This window comes from Alligator sinensis, unplaced genomic scaffold, assembly GCF_000455745.1.
Source record: "Alligator sinensis unplaced genomic scaffold, ASM45574v1 scaffold579_1, whole genome shotgun sequence".
NCBI lineage: Eukaryota > Metazoa > Chordata > Crocodylia > Alligatoridae > Alligator > Alligator sinensis.
In genome coordinates this window covers 1,702,816-1,724,291 of record NW_005842023.1, presented here as the reverse complement: position 1 = coordinate 1,724,291, position 21,476 = coordinate 1,702,816, and the positions used below count along the sequence as shown (strand labels likewise).

The 21,476-nt window shown below is 40.8% G+C and overlaps 1 long non-coding RNA gene across 2 annotated transcripts in view; it reads left to right on the top strand.

The window, feature by feature from the left end:
- Positions 1-21,476, top strand: part of LOC102370712 — a 75,030-nt gene that overhangs the window by 45,882 nt on the left and 7,672 nt on the right. For both annotated transcript variants that reach the window (XR_323663.2, XR_001357908.1), the window contains exon 2: positions 5,954-6,047. This is a non-coding gene — a long non-coding RNA (uncharacterized LOC102370712). The remainder of the gene's footprint in view (positions 1-5,953; positions 6,048-21,476) is intronic.

The following is a 21,476-nucleotide window of genomic DNA, read 5'->3' as shown; positions in this document are numbered from 1 at the left end:
GCATTTCTGGGGGTGTAGCTCATGGAACAAGTTGGTATCTAAATAAAACTTCAGGAATCCTGAACTCTGTGGAGAATTTCCTATTCGGAGCAAATCCATCATTTTGTCTCTGTATTATTTCTAAATGCAATGCAAAGCATATGGCTTTTTGCACTCTATTTTCACCATAACTAAAATTCAAATGAAGCTGTACATATTTTGCGTGTCACTACTGCTTTGCGCTTGTAATTTGTACATCATACATGTGTGTGTTTCTGAATCCAAGGCTATAACCCTGATCATTTATTTCAAAAACCAAAAATCTGTGTCACTTTTGCTAAAGGATTCTCCCTTTAATTGGCCACAGTAAAAGGTCTTTTAGCTCCTTTCTAGACCAGTTGCTAGGGATCAGAATCATACACATGTTCACTCTTGCATACTGGGCACCTACCTAGCCTCACTTGCAAAGGTACAGTGCTAATAGATTTGATTCAATTGGGTGTGAGAGATATTAACTATCAGCCCTATTAACGTTTAACCACATCTTTGCATTCCTGCTTTTGAAACTTTTGGCCTGAATGGCTCACTCGGGTTACACAAGAATCAATAGCACAGCCAGGAGTAGAGCTCACATTCCCTTGACTTTTATTTATTCCCATAGCTAAATATTATGAGAGAGTATGGTCTGTCTTTAAAATTGTTTTGTAACTCTCATTATGGGTGACCTCTGCAACTGTCCACAGTGCTTATGGTTATCTAAAGCTCTTTTCTGAGCAAGAAGAGCTTCTGTTCCTGTACCAAATACTTATTGTTCTATAGCTCCATTGAATTAAAAGAAAAGATCAGGAGTTTTATGTATCTTTATTTAAAGTGCATGTATTACCACAGTGTGAAGACCTTCAGGGAAATGTAAATATAATACAGATACATTCTTCCTCAGTGTGCTTGATACTAACCCTTTTGTATGTACCAATCACCTGACTTTTTACTGGTTGATAAGCAGGACTAGAAAGTCACTCTTCTCAGCCTGTATTGTGTACAAGTTATTACAAAGATCCATTAAGTGAAAATACATAATAAGAGAAAAGACATTTATGAAAAGCCTATGTAGCCCAGGTCAGTGTGGGTCTTACAACTACTTCATGGGGTCAAATTAATCATTTGTGCAACAGTCCCTAAGCCTTTGAATTCTAGTTGCACGCCTACCGGTCGATCAAAGAAATCATCTCTATTCAGGGAGTGTGAAAGCCCATTGATTTCCAATAGGATTTTTAACATGGGTAAAGTTAAGAAAAAATTACCATAAACATGTTCTAGGTACTTCTGTGAGACTTATTTTATCAGCCATGACTGTATCCAAGTGAAATATGCGCTTCTCACATAGCCTTAATGTGGAATGCTTGTTTTAGTGCAACACATATGCATTATATGTGTTTGTAACATGTATGATCCACATGCATGAAATAAGAAATGAATGATGAATCTTGGCATGGTCACACTTGGACCCATTCATTTATTTTAGTAGAGAGAACAAAACACATGAAAATATAGCAACTGAAGGTTTAGTTGTCTGAACACTGAATGAAGCACTGGAGAATGTGTGTATATGACCTATTGCCTTTTTTGCACCCAAACTTCTAAGATTTCAGGATTCTAAGATTCAATATGGCAGTAGCCATATTGAAATGGATGCAGCAAGGATTCATATTTGAATATGTACATTTTTACAGCAGTGTGCTTACATATATAAAGCCCCCACAGTTGTTCAGGCTAATAATGCTGGTGGAAGCCCAGGAAGCAGTTAACAGTTTAAGGAACTTGCATTTTGTGTGTGCAATGGTGGCTGGTGCACTGACTTTTGAGGCACATATGTTATACAAAGCCAGTTTTTAAAAGTTCACATCAGTACTTGGGATCAGAATTCAGGTTAGCAGAATCTAGTTACTCTTATGCCGTGTGCAATTTTGTTAATACTGCCCTCTCCTAATTCATCCTAGGATCTCATTTTATTTTTTCATGGCCATATCACATCACTGGGTGCATCTACACAAAACACTAACTGTACAATAGCCTAATTCTACTGTGCAGTAGTGTACTGCGCAAAAACCATGCTAATACACTGCTGCGTAGTAGTATTAGGCTACTGTGCAGTTAGCGTCACTAAAAAGCCATGCACCGGCGCTACTGTGCAGTAGTGCCAGTTACTGCTCATTGATTTCGTACTTAGTTATACAAGTACTAAACTTAATGCACAGTAACTATGGTACATTAATGAATGTGTAGACATGCCTACTGGCTCATAGCCATCCTATGGTCAACCAATGCATTCATCCTCACCTCAGCCATCTTTAACAGATCAGCTCTTAGTTTATTGCAGAAATTCTTGCTATTTCTTATTATTAATCCCTAAATTCCCATTATTAGTCCCTAACTACTTGACCTTGCAGCTCACCTTGTTGAATTTTCATCTCATTTATACCACTCTGGTCCTCAAGGTCATCCCATTCTTTCTGTATGACGTTTCTGCCCTCTTACATGTTGGCAATTCTTTCCAACTTTATCTCATCAAAAATAGAAATGTTAACTAAATTGAGGAACTCCACTAGGACCCTGCCTCCAGCATGCTACTTTTCCTTTCAGCATTATTGGTTATAATCTTAGCCCAGGGGGTTTCAACCTTTTTGGATCATTGTACTGCTGCCGAACGGGCGGGGGATGGGGAGTGTGGCCGGACACAGAACGACAGCAGCCACTGCATGTGAGCTTCCCCCGCCCCTCTAGGGCCTTAACAAGTACCCTTGGGGGTATGCATACCCCTGGTTGACAACCCCTGTTTAGCCAATTCCTTATCTACCTTATTGTTCTTATAATCCTGGTCTTCTCCGGTTAAATTAATAATTTTCTACCTGGTGCTATATTAAATACTTTACTTAAATCCATGTAGATTAGATCTACTGGATTTTCTTTGCAAAGAAAATCAGTTAGCTGGTTATTCTGGAGCAAGCTACCTTTGTTAAACTCATGTTGCATTTTATCCCATCTTCCTTTTACTTCCATGACTAATTATTTTTCCACTTAAATTCTGTCCTAAAGCTTTTCTTACTATTAAGGTTAGACGAATGTCTCTCTAATTGCCTAGTTTATATTATCTGATAAACAAAGAACAAGACAGCACTAGTTTTTTTACTTTATGTATTTATCAGATATCATCTACCCTCACCCCTATAGAAGTTGGATTCCTATGGCACTGTACTATATTAAATGGGAACACCCTTTTGAAAGGCTGTTATTTTGGAGGAAGGCATATTATACAGGGAAGTGGAAAGGAGTTGCTGAGCTAGGAGGAAGAGAAGAGATCAATGAGTTAGGGCAATGTTTCCCTTCCCATGGTTCATGGGCAACATGCTGCCCATCAGACCCTCCAATGATTCTTGCTGCCACAGGAAATTAAAATGTTAGCACTGAAATTGAAAGGGCAGCAAGGTATGATGTTATCTGCAATGTGTTACTTCCTTGATAGTATTATCCATGGGCCAGAGAAGGTTGGAAACGACTGAGTCAGTGACATCAAATCCTTTTTTTTTCTTTTTCTTTTTTTTTTTTTGAGATCAGGATACAAGATTAAGACTTAGCTTCTGGACTAAAGAGATTAGATAATAGAGGTCAGAGTTAAGAAACTAACATATGGCAAATATCTACAATCCCTTGAACAAGTACAATTTACACACATCTGTACTTTAGGCTGCTGACAGATGTTTATTTTAAGACAGAATGGGATCTGATCCCTGATCCCAAGAATCATTGCTCCTGCCATGCACATGTGCCATCCACACAATTGTGGGATGGGGATCAGATCCCAGTTGTGAGTGCAGGGCCAAGTTTAAACTATCACTGGCAAGTTGAAAGCTGGGTGCCTGACAATCAGCTGATTGTTGGCTGGCTCTGGGACTGCAGCAGGGCTTAAACTGGCTGGTAAGGTTCCTGGAGCTGGTAGATGACTAGTCGATTGTGGGCCAGCAGCAAGCTGTTGATTCGCAGAGACTATGCTGGGGCTGATTTGAACCCCAGTGCAGTCCTGATCCAGCTGACAATCAGTTGATTGTTGGCCAGTAGGGATTGCATTGGAGCTAGTTAGGATCCTGGTGCGGTCCTGACCCAGCCGTATGTTTAGTTTAATGTGTGATGGAACACATCCATAAAAATATTGACCATTGTTTGGGTAATACAGGTAGTCCTCGGCTTACAACATTTTGAGTTACAGCGTTTTGCACTTATAACATTTCTAAATTGACACCGTTTCAACTTTGTGACGTAAGTTTCGACTTTACAACACCTGAACTGATGTGATGCCATGCCAGCAAACAAGTCACTGTGTCACCTATCTCCCTGGAGAACATCTGTCCAAACTTCTTTGGACACTTTCTTTAAGAAAGCAGACAAGACTCCAGAAAAACCTGCAGCCATGACTCCTGAGGAGACTCCAGCCAAGAACCCTTCAAAAAGTCCAACCACGAGCCTTTCAAAAAATCCAGCCAAGTCACCTCAAAGTAGTCCTTCCAAATCAATATGATTGCTATTTACAATATAAATATGTTAATGTAGCTACATTACGCATCTATAATTGATATGAGTACAAAATTCTGGGGTATTTTTGGTGAAAACACGGTATCGGGCCTTGGATCAGGAACCTATTTATAACATTGTTTCCTATGGGAAAATTGGCTCCGAGTTGCAATGTTTCGACTTAAGGCACCGTTTTCAGGAACCAATTGTGTCATAAGTCTGAGGATTGCCTGTATTACTAAAAATGTAATATTATATAATTGTGTTATATGCAATGTGTTAATTACCCATTTTTGCATAATGTTACTTAATAATGTGTGTGTCTAATACACATACACACACACAAACACATATATATATATACTATTGAGTAATATTACACAAAATTGGGTAATATTTTTTTGTGGCTGCTTTTCCTTTTTGTGGCACCATTAATTGCCTGAACATGTGACTGCATTCATGTTTAAGAGTAAGACATGAGTATGACACTAATTACATCCTAAATATAACGACAACCAAGGTCTGTAGAAACGTGATGAAAGGACAGCATCCCCAAATTATTAGATAGGTAGAGATTTCCTCCCTTAAAGAGTCCTCAAATGTTATTAGAAAAATGTAGGTGCTTTCTATCATATCCTACATATAAGGGGGGATACCTTTAATTTCTTTCTTTTTACATGACTGCTTGTGCTCTGGTACACAACACCTTCCTGCAAATTGGCCTGAATGGGCACTAATCTGGGAGGCAAAAATAAATATAAATAGAATTTGTCCCTGGTGGAAGTAGATATATTTTCAGTCTGATAGTTTAAAAAATAAATGAAACTTTTAAAAAAACGGGACATTTATAAGGTGACTTTAGATAAACTCTCCTCCAGTAATGGGCTATTTATAACAGATTGTGAGAAATGCCTAGTGTATTAACTGAGTATTCCTTAGGGCTTTTAATCCCAAACATAGCATTTTACACAACTGTTTCAAGGTCAACTAACTGGCAGATATTTCTGATATTTCAAAGGAGTCTGAGCTGACCAGATTAAACTGACTTTAGTGTCTGTCAGTCTGTATTTAGGCTTTTTTTTTTTAAACTGTGTTTCTTTAAGAGACTTTTCAAAAGTTAAATCCAAATAAAAACAATGATAACATTTAAATGAAGTCAGGTGAACTTAGACATCTGAGCTGTCAGTTTAAACAAGTGCCAACAGGTCTTTCCTAAATTGCCTTGTGAAAGCAGTTTTGACTTCTTGTAATAATAATGATATATTTTTGCCTACACAAATTAAGATACTGCAGAGCAAAGAGCCCCATAAAAACACAGACTTGTCCCCCTAGGCAGTGTGTCTGGGCACCTGAGTGGTATTTACTGCTATTTTTATCTGAACAGTTGTTGTGCTTTGTATCTTTTTTTCAGCATTATGTAACCATAGAGAACACTCGCAGTGCTCCTGTAAACTGAGAAAACTGATTGAAGAGACAGTATCTACCTCACAAGTAAACCAGCAGGGGTGAGATTTTACAGTTCTTTGCAAGTGACTAGAGGCATTGCATAACAAAAGATATTTAGCTTAGACATTTAAGAAGTGATATATTAGTAACTTGCATTACATTCTAGATGTATCTACACTTGATGCTACATTGCCATAGCAATGCACTACGGCGACAAAGCATCCACAGGTGGCTACACAGGACCAGCAGTCCCTTTGCCGTAGCGACGTGCTCCCCCGGTAGAACGCACTGCTACAGCGAAGTAGCTGATAAAAATAACCATGCACCATGCATACGGCGCAGTATGAGCTGTTACTGTGTCGTGATTTAGTACTTCCTTTTGGAAGCACTAAAGGAAGTACCAAAAGGAAATACTAAATCACGGCACAGTGACAGCGTCGCCATAGCAACACATGGAGACATGCCCTCTGTATCTGTGTTTGGGAGCATTTTTCATAGTTGTCTCCTCCTTAAAAACTGACCGGCACCGGATTTTAACAGGAATGACTTATATTCCCTGAAGGGGACCTGCAGTTTATAGAATGAAATGCTGGGGGCAGGGAGGTTAAATCACTTTGAGTTGTGTTTATATAGACTTTATGTTGTAATTAACATAATATATTATGTAAGTCACAGTATAATAACACTTTTTAACATATAATTTTTTTTCGTTCAACATGCATTCTGAAAAGCTCAGAGGTAACATTTCTGAGCCTGCATTTAGGTTTAATTAAATAAATGAGGGAATGTTTGGAATGATTCTGATTTGTTTACAACTGTTTAAGCCACAACTACATACAGGGCATATTGGCATAAACATGAATCTATAAGTATGTATATACATGTGTGTATGATTGAATACATTTGTAAATTATGTATGTATGTGCATATGCTTGCCAAGTTTACTTATTTAGATGTTTTGCAAATTTATATCTCAACATATTTATATTTACATATGTGCACATATGTACTTACATGAGCTGGAGACAGTGATCTCACTGGCACATACCCAGGGCCACTCAAAGCAGACTGTATTACATTCTTTCGGAGCATATTATGCATGGAATAGGAGTATCTTGCTTTATATCTATGCTCCCTAGCACCGTCTGATGACAGTGCTGACTTTCTCAATGTGTCTTCCAGTCAGCAAAAATGAGTATACTCTAATGCAGCGGTTCTCAAACTCTGGCAGATTACACACCACCAGTGTAAAATGATACAACATTAAATACCACACAATCAGAAAATTCAGACTCTGGTTACAGCAGCTATAGTGAGTTGCCCTGCTATAAGCCCTACCCCTCAAAGCTGTAATACTGTTTTGTCTCACAGGATTGTGGTGTGACTTGATTCATCTTTTTAAATTGGAGCTAGATGGAAGTCATCAGAGCAGAAAGTATTATGAATTAAAAGCAGTGGGATGATTTTTTTTCAGAGACTGCATGGAATAATTTCTTTTATATAGGAGCCACTTAACAGTATGAACTCTATTCTGGGCACTTCTAAGATAAAGAAGTTATGTTGAAATTATCGCCTCCTTGCTGAGGGCTTGTGCACTTTAATCAGCCAGTGATAGGCCATCTATTAAGTAGGGATTTTCCATTACATCCAGCAATTACAGACAACTGACATTTGATTATAATAACCAGCAAACTTTCATGAAATAAATTATACCTGTGTACGTTTCATAACACTATGCCTCGCCCTTGCCTGGAATGTATCAGTGCTATGCAAGGGCTAGGAGAGGTTCTGTAGATGGCAAATAAAATTATTTGAAATAAAGATTATAGAACTTTTCAAAAATAGTATAAGTATTCATATATTGCTTGTGAGAAAAATTTAGAAGCCCTTATACATCTAATTTTATGCATCTAGAAGCACGTATGTGGCCTATTTTATGCAAGTAAAATAGCAAAGGATGTACAATCAACCTTCCCTATTTGTGCACTGATTAAAAACCTGCCTACTTAACCTTCTAGCTTCTCTAGGTCTGGTTCTGCACTATCTTGCCTTTTGTCTAGGCTGCCATCAGGGAATTGAAACCATAGCCAGATCAGAATCTTTTGGCACTAATTGTGTACAGATATGCACAAAGGGAAAATTGTGCTGTTGTTTGGCACAGCAGCACCTTAGATATGTATATGCAAAACTGTATTTACCTGTGCAAAGTGGATATTTAATTATGGAACTATTTCTTGAAATTCGTTTGTGCAAATACAACTTGTCCAGTGATAGCAGATATTTCATGCATGCAGATAGTGTGGAAATAGCCTCCCATCTCAAAATGTCTCTCTTAAAATTTGAGCATGTTGACATTTGCAGAGAGCAGATGAAAAGTAGGGTGAAAAAAGTCCCTTTATAAATCGGACAGCTTATTTGGCAACCCTTCTCAGTACATGGACACCTCCCACGTATTTTCAACCAGCAGCTTGTGAAGACCTCATTTCGAGAACAGAAAGGAAATACTCTGTCCCCAGCTGAGTAGCTAAGGTAGCCTACCTCCTGGGGTACTTCTTTCCCACGCTGCCAATTGCCCTATGGACACAGGCCATCACCATCACCATGGACAGCAGAAACAGTAGAATATTTGCCTGCCTTCACAGCCTACTTGATGGAGAAGGTGTACAAGCAATAAGCAGTGCCAGAAAATAGGGAGATGGAAAAACATAAAGTACATTGCTTGGTTAGCAACTTTTCATATCTCTATTAATAGTGCTGTTTTGAATTCCTGATGGCAGGGAACTTTCTTCTACTACTTTAAAGATATATACTGTACTAGGATTTGTTGTTGTTTTTTTTTTTTTTAATGAGGCCAGAATTTGGTGAAGAATGTGGAACTGTACTTCTATACTTGGACTGGAGTTGGATGTTAAGTCTAAACGTTTGTCTCTGCAAAGACTTTATTGTGCTCACTGCTTCCAAATATGGATGGTGAGAGTACCTTGAGTTAGCCACCTTCATCAAAGGACTGTAAAAGAACTGAGAAAGGAGTAATGTCATACTGGTGTTATCTCTAAAATGATGGCTGTGTAATATACACAGATGATTTTAAAACTTTGAGGCCCCTCTGAACCCTTCCCTGCCTTGCCCTGGCCTGCCACACAGTTTTCCATCCTAACCTTCTGCTCAACTCTTTGATCTTTCTCCCTCTCCAAACAGAATTGCTCCTCTCCATTTTCCCCCACCCCTGGTTTCTGTCCCTAACATATTCTTCATTCTTGACCCTTTCTTCCCAGTGGACTTCTCAATCTTCCCTTCCACTTCCAAGATGATAGACTTGGACCCCTGGCTTCATTTCCTTTAGGGTTCTGCTTTAGTCGGCTTATGTGACAGTTCTCACTACAGCACAACCAAATTGGAAGGGGAGGGAAATGGTTGACAGAGTTCAGCTGTAGTTGGGAAATTACTACCTTATCACTTATGGCGTCTCCTGTAGCCTGGTAATGAGGGCACAACCTTTTACAAATCTAATAAGACATTCAGCTGACATAGAAATATGACTACAGAGAGCACATGGCTAAAAATGATAAGAAAGCCCCCTTCACATTCAAATTTTCTGCCTAATCCTAAGAGCATTCCTGAAAATATATATATATATATATATATATATAACTGGAAGTGCTCTTTTACTTGTTAGCAATGCCCATGCTATTCTTATTCACTATGAATTTAGCAGTCTTTATAACAACGGCTATTAGACTTTAGAGTTGTTTAATCTCACATGTAATAAACAACTTAACAGTTCTGACATCTGAACTCTAGAGAACCCTAAAGCACTCTTAATTGCTTCATTTTAAAAAAATAAAAAGCAGACCCTGCACAGAACAGATGTATAGTAATAAACTTATCTCATAATGTCAAATGATTAAACATTGGATTCTTTTTTACATTTAAATATACAAGATTTTCCATTAAGGCACTTTGTTGACTCTGATAACAGTTTCACAACCATTAAGTTTATTTCTACAGCTATTTGTTAAACGCTAATAGGGAAAATAATAGAAACTAATTGAAAAGCAAAGCAAACAGAGCACAGCCTAGAATGTTTCAGTTAATAAGCAATAGAGATTGTATTGATTTCATTTTATAAACAACATTAATCCTCAATAACAATTAATGTGCAGACAGGTTGCTTGTTTAAGTTATCTGATAAAATAGCATAATCAGGGCCATACATTTGGGGTATTAATTTGAAAAGGATATGAGGATTCAAGAAGCTATTGATCTATTCAGTGGGGGGCTATGCTAGGGAAAAAGGCCTCTTGGTTACGTGCAGTCATTCCACTTTTCCATATCTGAAACCACTACAGCTTAAAGATCAGTAGTGCAGAACTTCCTGCTGCTTCAAAATATTTCCAGCCTGAGTAAAAGACAAATAGTTCAGGTTCACATCTGATGATGCAACATCTCAGAAGTTGCTCCTACAGAAATGGAATGGAATGTAGTTCCCTGGCTTTACATAGGGTAGGTCTGGGACTAGAGGTGTGAATGGAAATGTCTACCCCACAAATTCAAAGGCATTTGGGCTTTAGGTTCTAATGTTGTTTGTATATCAGTTAGCAACAGTAGAGTATAAATCTCAAATTCTAAACTCACTTGTATGAACACAGCCTTTGCAGTTACTTTTCTAGTAGTTATTGAACTGTTATATGTAGTAGTCATTGTTAAAATAGGTCTTAGGGTATATCTGTATGTCTTGCTGAAGGTGCACTTGTGGCCCTGGTAAGCATACCTGTGCTAGCTTGAGTACCAATGGCAGTGAAAATGTGGCAGCAGAGACTTTAGAACAGGCTAGCATAGTAGGATCCTGGTCTGAGTTGCTGAATACTAAAATATACAGTAGAGCAAGGAGTTGATGCAAGGTCTTCCCACTCCTAGCTAAGTATCCTGTAGCTGGTAGACTTAGGCCTTTCTTTGGCTTAGTGAATATAAAATTATCTTATTCTTAGGTAATAAACTCTCACTGTAAAGTGTTTAATGAGCCTGGGAACCTAACTAGGTGCCTGCACTGCTTGTGGAGGTAAAGCCACCTTTGGATCAAGCCTGGATTATTGTTTAGAGAGGCCCTTAAATAAAATTCACTTATACAGAAGCCCAAGATTTTGCTAATGACAGAGAGATCATTTTAGTGTGAAACCGCTTAAATGGATCAGGTATGTTTCAGAGTTTTTTGATGGGAGCTGTTGGGAAGATATTATTTTAAATCTTTCCTAAAAGATGCTGAATACATTTAAAAGAATAGCTAGATCAACTAAAAGACATGAATAAAGAAGGAAAATATAGGTATTTGTAAATAAAGCACAAATTTTCCCCTTAAATATATTACTTACATAATATTAAGATCAAAGATTGAAATGGAAACAAAACATTGAACAATATTTTTGTACTTTAAAAAAAACCCAACTTTTCATTCATATGTTCTTGAATTTTTTTTTTAAAGAAACCAGTATAAATTGTCATAATCATGAAATGACTTGGGCGTTAGCAGCAAAATATGGATTAGAAATGAAAAAGAAACTTGATTGCAAAGAAGTTTCCCTTTATGATGAAATTTCCTGGACTTAGCACAGGAGACCTGGGGAAGATGGTAACAGAAACAAACAAATTGACAAAGCTGTTTTATAGGCAGAAATCAGCTAACAATTGGTCCTGGGTAAAAATTTCCGGTTAACTTTGCAGTCCTTGGAGTGTAGTTGACTGTCATTGATTCTAGTCAATATTTGAGTAATGCTCTTTGGCAAATCACTCCATTTGCTATTTGCTCAATCAGTGCATAATAGGCCAGTGACTCAATATTATAAAATTCAATGACCTGTGAAACTTCAACATTTACATTTCTTTCAGAATCTCAAATTGTTTTTTATTAGTAGGAACTTTAGCTAAAATGTCAATCAGATAAGTAGTGACAATTATTAGCTTGACTCTTAGTCAGACAGGGAATAAATGAAATTATTTTTAGACTAAGAATAAATTACTGTATTGCGAGTATGTGTATTAGAATCTGACCTACTGCTTTTTAGACATAATGCCAGAAAGACATCTCCCAAATGTTGCCTGGTATGTCGCTCGTCTTGATTTACTCTGCCTGCTAAAGTAGGACAACATGTTTTCTTTCTAGAAGTGCCAATCAGGTGCTTTACAGACTCTCTCTGACTGGATTCAGACTGCTATTTGGTTATATATATCTAAATATCTCTGAAGTTTTTAGAGTGCTAAATATAGGAGGTGAAATTTTAGCTCCATTGTAGTTAGTGGCCAAAGGTCCAAAAGGGTATATCCCAGGTCTGAGGAGGACAATGCACATGATCCATGTAGAACTATCAGAAACACTTAAAAGTCCAATTTCTTTACAATGAGTGATACTTGAGGTTATGGGCATATGACTAACCACAATGTAAAAGCAGGCTGGGATTTACTGCAGTCATTTAGGGTTAACTTACTGTGATTTAGCTTCAACTTTCTGCTGTGTAAGTGTGTGCTCAGAGGCAGTCACTGCAGAGCAGCTGCTGTGCAGTAAAGCCCAGCCCTGTTCCTCAGCAGTGAATTGTTTGCATGGCCATACCTTTACTCATTAAATGGCTCCACTGATTTCAGTGGGACTTCGCACCGCATAAAGCAGTGGTCAGCAATGACCTAACTTAGGTCCAAGGAAGGCTGGCACTAGGAGCTGGCTGCTACTGCCACTTCTGCTTATCCCCACTGCCCAGCTGCAGCACAGGCAACACTCCCCTCTTTGGTGTAGGCAGACCTCTAGCTGCCATGGCCTCCTGTTTCTGTGAACCAGATCCAATGACTCAGGGGGACAGATCCAGCCCAAGGGCCCTTAGGTTGCCAACCCCTAGCATATGGTACCATTCAGCATGATTTAGCTGATCGAGGCCCTGTCGAAACTAATCTTGCACAAGAAAATAGAACTGGACAAATGGGGCACGAGGGGGAAAAAACACACAAATATTTTCTCAAGTTTTTTCATGTTTGTGCTCATTAATTAATATAATAGCACAAGGGTGGCCAAACTCTGGTACTGGCAGCCTCTGTGTGGCATGTGTCAGACCAGGGAGGGGACAGGCAGCATAGTGGAAGATACTGCAGGGAGCAGAAAGCAGAGCAGCAGATGAGGCAGGAAGCATGGGGCAGGGTGCATAAAACAGAGCATAGCTGATCAGGCAGAGGAAGGAGATTTGAGTGGCGCTCAGGGAGGGCATGGGGCTAATTTGTGGTACATATGCCAAAAAAGCTGACCTCTACTGTTCTAGCATATGAGCTTACTAGCAGAAATGCTTGCTGGAACAACCCTATGTAGCATACATAGTAAAAATACTCTTTTTAAGGGTATGTTCATACTAATGTGCTTTGTTCAGTGTGGGCAGTGAACAAAGTTAGTGTCATAGCATCAACCCATGAAGGGTGGGGATGCTTCAGTGAATGTGTCCCAGCGTCGACCCGTGCACAGTGTTTGTGCTATTGTATCTCCTTCCCCAAGTAAAGTCTGCTCCCTGCCTAATCTCTTGCCCGCCATGACTTCGATGAAAAAAATAGGAGAATTGGTACTGCAAGGAAGCAGCATTTAGCTTGGAGAAAAACTAAGGTCTGTCCTGCTAGCTTTTACCAGCCACCAAAAGAAAGGCTCATTGGCTTGACCCTTAGGCCATCTACATTGGGAGCTCCTCCACCCCTATGCTTCCGCCTCAAGCCTCTGTCCATGTCCAAAAGCCGTCTGTGGCTGTGCTGCTGGCTGGGTGTCAGGTCACTAAGTGTTGCCTGCATACAATCCATAGCTGAGGGCCCTAGGTGGCTTGCCAGGAAATCCCTGACAATCCATCTTTTTACAAAAATCAAAAAGTCTGGGTAGCTTGGCTGCCTGTCATCTGTTTCTGGTTCTAGTCTCATCACTCGCCATCCGGCGATCCCATTCCTTAGTTCTAGGACGTTTTTGTGTCTTCCTGCTGGGGCTTCCAGTCAATCAGAGATTCTGTGTGATGTCCAACTGCTGTACGGCATCCCTACTGATGAACCCACGTGTTGCCAGTTAGGGTTGTGGGGCTTCCAATCACCTGAGATGAGGGATTCCCACAGGCCTGGCTTCCAGCTGGGGAAACTTCCCTCCCCAGCCAGGATGTCCCTTGCTGTGCACCATGCTGTTCAGCCCAGCTGATCCTGCCTAGTCAGTTGAAAACTCAAGCCTGGTCCCACAGTGCTTACTGCTTCACCCATCTTGGCAACTGCCAGGGGAAGTTTCCGCTGCCACGCCAGTAAGGGGAAGGGAATGAGCGGGGTTTTATTTTTTTCTGCCTCACCCAACCTGCCACAGTTAGCAAGTTTTCTTGTGTATTATTAGGCTTTTATTGCACTAAGTGAGGGCTCATAGTGACATTGCACCAACAAGCAGTGAAAAAAGAAGTCCCTGTTCTGAAGAACTAATAACAACCTAATGTAGTTACTAGTGAAGCCTAGGTTATATGGCACACAATAAGGTTTAAGGGAAAGAAATAGGAAGGAAAAGGTAAGGGTAGAAATAAGTCATTTGTTAGCAGGAGAAAAAAATAGCAGCTTTCAGTTATTTCAGTGTAATGTAAATGTAAGGGAATGAGCAATAGTTAAGAATAGTTTCGGGGGTGGGGAGGAGGTGGCATTGTACATATTGGACACTTGCAGTGACCTGCTCTATACAGCATGAATTATTCAGATGAATAGGGTGTGTTAAACCACAAGTACATGAAAGAAAATCACTACCCAATTGTTGGCCTGCCCCCAAGAGGCAAGAATTATCACTGTGTCAAAGTATATTTTTGAAAAATTATTTGCACCACTGGCTTATTCCGACCATGTCAGTCTCTAGCACGGCACTTCTATTTTAGCAGTACTCTGCACTCCTCCCTTAGCACAATGGGTTTTATTTACCTTGTACATTTGAGTACTCTGTAAACACGTGTGTGTGTTTAAGTAAAGGTTTGCTACATGTACTTATTACTTAAGAATAAGAACAACAGTTGTGTCATTATTTGCATGAGGAATGTGTGTGGGTTTATCTTTATGCAAAAGGTACTTGACACACCTTCTAAGGTAAACTAGACGATTCAGTCTAGAAACAATGAATCTGCCTTTTACTCTAGAAAATATCTATAGCAGTTACTGTTATGCATCACATGGTCCACTTCAGTTGGGACACGCCATAGGGGCCCAGAATGGTTCATATGGTCCATATTCAGGAAACCACTGAAGAACACAAGATAAATTGATACTGGAAAAGGAGGGCTACCACAGAAATCAGGAGATACCCTGTCTTATGAGAGGAGGCTGGAAGAGCTGAGCTTGTTTAGCCTAGGCAGGTGAAAGCTGAGAGCACTTGATGTTTGTTCAGTTTTGGCTGTTTGCATACCATCATGGTTCTTCCCCCAAATCACTGTTTCATTTGACATTATCTGTAATCAGAAAAGGTTGGTTGATAAAGGATGGCCCTAAGAGGCAGCTCACCATAAACCAGAAGTTCCTCACCTTTTCCTTGACCTATTCAGTTCACCAAACGTGACCCTTCTATGCAGTTGCATTTCTGTAGGATGTGCTTATCTAATCACTGTTTGACTTCTCTTCTATCTAGACAGCATCCAGAAAATAAAGGACAACTCTTCCAGACTTAACACTACCTTTTCAGGTTTTACTTTATTTATAGCAGGTTCATAACGTAATTTCAGGAGTGACTGGTCAAAATTAGGCTGTCATCAACAGAGCTATGTAAATTAGGATATGGTTCATAGTTTCATGGTGCTTAGGGTTGGAAGGGACCTAAACAGATCATCAGGTCTGACCCCCTGCCCTGGGCAGAAATGAGTGCTGGGGTCATAACTTCCTCACCAAATATCTATCCAGCCTCCTCTTGAAGACCCCCAAGGTAGGAGAGAGTACCATCTCACTTGGGAGTCCATTCCAGGGCCTGGCAGCCCTAACCATGAAGTAATGTCTCCTGATGTCCAGCCTGAACCTTCTCTCTAACAATTTGTGGCCGTTATTCCTAGTAACCCCTGGTGGTGCCTGGGGCAACAGAGCCTCCCCCGCTGGTCCTCTCTCAGCCTTCTCTTGTGGAGGCTGAATAGATTCAGGCCCTTTAGCCTCTCTTCATAGGGCCTGCCTCGCTGCCTCTTTGTCCATGCGAGTGGTCCTCCTCTGGACCCTCTTAATGCTAGCCACATCCCTCTTGAAGTGCAGCATCCAGAACTGGATGCAGTACTCCAACTACGGCCTGACCAACGCCACACAGAGGGGAAAGATCACCTCCCTGGACCTGCTTGTGATGCATCTGTAGATGCACGACAAGGTGCGGTTAGCCTTACTGACCGCTTCCTCGCATTGGCGGCTCATGTTCATCCTGGAGTCAACAATGACTCCAAGATCCCTTTCTGCCACCATGTTGACAAGAGGGGTGTTCCCTAGCCCATAGGGGTGTTGCTGGTTCCTTCTCCCTAGATGCAGCACCCTGCACTTGTCTGCATTGAATTCCATCCTATTCTCATCTGCCCACCTCTGTAACTTGTCTATATCTAGCTGAATTCCTTGACTTCCATAGCATTATTCCTTCTTAACATAGGAAAACTGACTGAGATCCCCAATAGATCCCTAGAATAGTATGTATATTCCACAGCTCTAAAGTATGTTTAAACTATATTCTTGTTGTTCTCATTACTCATATATTTAAGACACAGTTGCACAATCCTGGGACTGAAGGGTTGCTTTGAGAAGTTCAAACTTTCCTTGTCCTACCTTTTATGTTATCTCTATGTGCTGTAGTAGATGCAACATCACCCATAGATTCTTTGTTTTAAAAGCCTGCAGGACTATTGGGACTTGTTAAAAGATAAGTTAATTAGGTGAGTTTGAATAAGAAAATTGGAGGTATCAATCATACTGAAAAAGATTAAATGGGGCATGTCAACTTGAGAACATGTAGTGAAAAAAATACATAAGAATAGTTCATAACATTGTCCATGAGTAAACTGCATTAATATAAACACAGAAAACAGCTTAGGCATGTGTAGCAATTGTGGGGCACTGAATGCCAATATAGGATGAAATACAGGTAAGTATCTAAGTATTACAGTGTAGGAATACTTGAGATATTAAAAGAGAAACTTTGTCTGGATAAGTAAGGTAGAAAGAAAGAGTTGTAGTACCATGTTTACTCAAATCTACATGTTATAAAGCTTAGAAAGAAGGAGGAGGACAAAGAGAGAGGGGGAAGGAGACGAGTTAATGAAAATCTCAGTGCAGCTAATGTGTTTTTCGGATTAACAGAGAGGGGAAAAGGGAGGGAGCAGAAAGGTGAGGCGAAAGGGATATTTCTTGAATATCAAAGCAATAAAACAACTGGCAAAGAGTACAGTGATGTAAAGAGGAAGAGGATTAGAGCTGACTGCATCAAGCAGCAGCATGGAAGACACAAAATTGGTAGAGACATGCAATTTAAATGGGCAAGCATGACTTTGTGTATTGCATATCTAAATGTCAGGAGTGTATTATCAAGGAAGAAGTGGGATAAGATTATGCCAATACTGAGTGGGATCAAAGCAGATGTAATATGTTTACAGGAGTGTGGAATACCATGGGAGCGATTGCAGGTGTTTTGTAAAGAGATAGGGTGGGGTCCATTGTGGTTGGTGGGGAATTAGGAGAGGATTTTGCAGATGTGGTAGTTTTGATGTACAAGAAGGGAAAGGAAGATGCGTTAGGCCAGAGGTCCCCAACCACTGGGTCATGGCCTGATACCAGGCCGTGAAGTATTGGCCACTGGGTAGTGGCACAAGCCCACCGCTCATACCCCCATCTGTCCACCCAGGCAAGCAGCTTCTGCTGCTGGCAGTCACATGTAGGGTTAAAGATGGACAGCAGGGAGGCAGCCAGCTCTGTGCTCCCTGTCCCATTCCCACGCCAGTCCACAGTATAAAAAAGGTTGGGAACCACTGTTACAGCGTGGAGAAAGGTGACAGCAAGATTACAGTAAATAGTTTGGTTATAGTCTGGAAGCACACTTTCCATTGCTGGAAAAGTGGCGGTGTTTAGGGCTGTGCTACTGATGATTATTCTGTACAGGAACTGTATTCCCACTGATGTGGTAGCAGATAGCAAAAGTACAGTGGGAAAAATGTGTTCTTCTGGAATGCCAAAAGGGAAAGTTTGGCTAGAGCTGAACTGTACAAAACAAGAGAGATGGGGGGATGGGGCTGTCAGACTTGGGATTGTTCATCTATGCAAAATATGGAAATGTGATATGCAAGATGGTAATGGAGGGAGAGGGGAAAGCAGCATTTATCATTTGATTTCACATGGCTGCAATTTTGAGGAAATGGTGTGTATATCAGACTTCTTTGAAGAGTCGATGGGTATGGCAACCACCAGTTCATTATATCAGGTTTCATGCAGAGGTATATAACAGGGCTGTGTGAAACAGCAGCATTCCATTTCGACCAGCATTTCGATGGAACAGCGTTCTGTTTCGAATTTTGTTTCAATTTGAAACAGCTGTTCCGTTCTGTTTCATTGAAACAGTTTCGCTGTTTCGACCCTGTTTTGACATTTTGCCAATAGGATATAATGGGGAAGCTCAAAACAGTTTATAACTTTGTCATTTCTGGCCTGATTTGGATGAAACTTTCAGGAATGAAACTTCTGAGGGCATGAAGCTTGCCAAGTTTCAAGGAGATAGGTTCAGGGGGGTTGGGGAAACTGCACCCCAAAGTCTTGAAAGCAAAACTCATGTCATGTGTACATGTTAAGCTGCAGGCCTTCTAGCCCCTGCTGAGGTCACGAAGCCTGCCAGCTGTCAAGGAGATAGGTGCAGGGTGGGGCTCTGGGGCCCTGCACCCCTAGCTGCTGACAGGCAAAACTCGTGACATGGGTGCTTGTGCAAAAGAATTAATCAATTAATATAATAAAATAAAAGAGCCTTGAGGAAAAAGGTATTCTGAATCTGAAATCCCTCTTGCTAGCAAGTAGGGAATCCTTTAGAAGATCAATGCTGCTTAGTGGTCTGATGCTGAGCTGCTGAAACACAGACAGCTGACAAACTGATACCAAGGCAGAAACTAAGCAGGGGAGTTTAAGCAGTGCTGCCTTTTTTACAGTTTTTCCATCCCTCCCCCAGAGCCCTGGGGTTGGAAGAAACCCCAGGGAAGGATGCCAGTCACTGGCCAGCTACACAGTCAATAATGAAAGCACTCCTTCCCCCCAACCCTTCTTCCCCCCTCCTTCTCCTTACTTTAGTTTCTCTTCCCCTGAAGGCATTGAAAGCAAGCCCAGCATCAGCTTCGAAAGTTGAAACGTTTAGAAACTTTTGAAACATTTCAACTTGCCTCATTTTGTTTTGAGGCTGTTTTGATGATATCTGTTTCATTTTGATTTTGCTGTTTTGATCTTGAAACGAGTCGAAACAGCATCAAAACAAAACTGGCAGTGAAATTTTGCACAGCCCTAGTATATAATAGGGAGGTAGGGCTGGAGGTCTTGAAGGATCATAAGAAATTGATGAAAGCAGTAAGGGAGAGAGACAGGAAGGCACTGGTGGGAAACTTCACAGAAGGACGAGTTAAGAAGGTAGGTGTGGGGAGCAGTGGTGGGAAAACAAAGGGGAACAGGCTGACCTAGCGTGGATGGTTGTAAGAAATACCTTGCTGATGGGAGAGGTGCAACACAGATGAAGCTTGACAAGCTCATCTAGGTGCTCAAGGGAGAGATTCAGGGAAGAAAAACAATGGGATGTTCTGTGCCATGCAAAAGGGGGTGTGGAAAAGGGTCTGCCACTTTCTGAGTATCTTGTTAGCGTAGGAGATGGTACTGTATGGACTCATACCAAAGGGAATGGACGAAACATTATTAAACGACTTTATTAACATGTTTTAAAGCTAGTTTATGGAAAGTAAGAAACCTCTGGATGTTTAAGGGGTTCACTTTCACTGAAAGAGAGTGCCTGAAGCTGGGGCTACATGAACTGTAATACTATATCAATCGGGGCATGAAAGAGATTGGAGAAGAGGCAAAGAATAAGTGGAGGAAAAAGGATTGGATGCACTTATTTCACTAAGGCAACAGAGAGGACTGATGGGAGGGGTGGAGAGTTTCAGATAGTTACTGACGTAATAGTTTTTCATGGCTTTCTGTATGAAGGAAAGGAGTTCTAAAAGGAGTTCTTTTGTGGGAATTGATGTATGTTGTTTAAGGGTTTAATATATGTAGTTGTAGGTTTTGAAATGTAATGGTTTTTGCGATATGAAATTTTGGTAAAATAAGGATGCTCAATATGTGTAACTTTGTAAGTGTAGGGTGATAAGTGTGTTTTTAATAAAATTTGTTTTAAAAGGTTCCCAATGGCATTTTTGGCACTGGGGAGGATGTTGGAGCTTGCTCCAGCTTCTCCAAGTGCTGGCCTGGTATTGCAGTACTTCCAGGCTAGCGACAGACATTACACATAAACCAGTTTAAGTGATCAAAAACTGGTTTAAACCTGTAACAGAACAGTTGTTCAGTGCACATAAACCAGTTTGAAAATGGCTGAAACCAGTTTGAGATAAACTTGGTTGAATGTAGTATCAGACTTAACTGATTTAGGTTAAACCGGTTTATGCAATGTCTGTCCCAGACCCCTTGCTGGTTTAAGATAAACCAGAGTCCCCCAGCATCCCAGCATGCTCTCTGGGCTGGGTGGGTCTCTCTGCTCCACAGCAGAGCTAGCCCCTCCCCTGTGCTCCCTGGCTGCAGCTCAGCACAGACTGCAGGTGTCCCTGTTTATCCCTACCCCATCCCTGCACCCTCTGCCTTATGGACACCTCTCAGCATTAGCTAGCAGACCATATGCTGCCTATGGTCCCGTGCTGTGGCAGACGGGACAAAGGGAGAATCAACCGTTAGCTGGTAATGTCCCTCTGTTTTCTTAATGTGGTGATAAACACTGAGTTAGGGGTGATAAATACTATTAACAATTCCCTGCTGGGCTGGTTAGAAGGGGGAGGGGAACCTTCTGTAATCAGTGTGTCCTGCCAGGGCCTGGCCATGGCCGCCCTCAGCTCAGCACTATGGAAGGGAAGGGAGGGCTGCTTTAGCACCCCCTAGCTTCTAGCCTCAGCCACTGCAGGCATGTGCCTGCATATCTGGGATGTCTGTGTAGTTACAAAGTGATTTAGCCTAGCCAGATTAGACTAGCTTGCAAAGACTGAATGAATTCAGGCTCGGGCTTTTTGAATGTCTGTCTCTAGCCCTAAGCTAGTGCCCATTCCCTCCTAAGGGAGCAACTGCCCTTTTTTTTTTTTTTTTTTTTTAAACACACACACACACACACACACACACACACGTACACACACTCCTATCTGTATGTTTTCCCAATTTCAGTCGCATGTTTTTGTAATGGGGCCTGTCACAGAGCACTTAGATGCCCTGCTCCGAAGAAGGGAGAAAACTGCTAGGGAAAG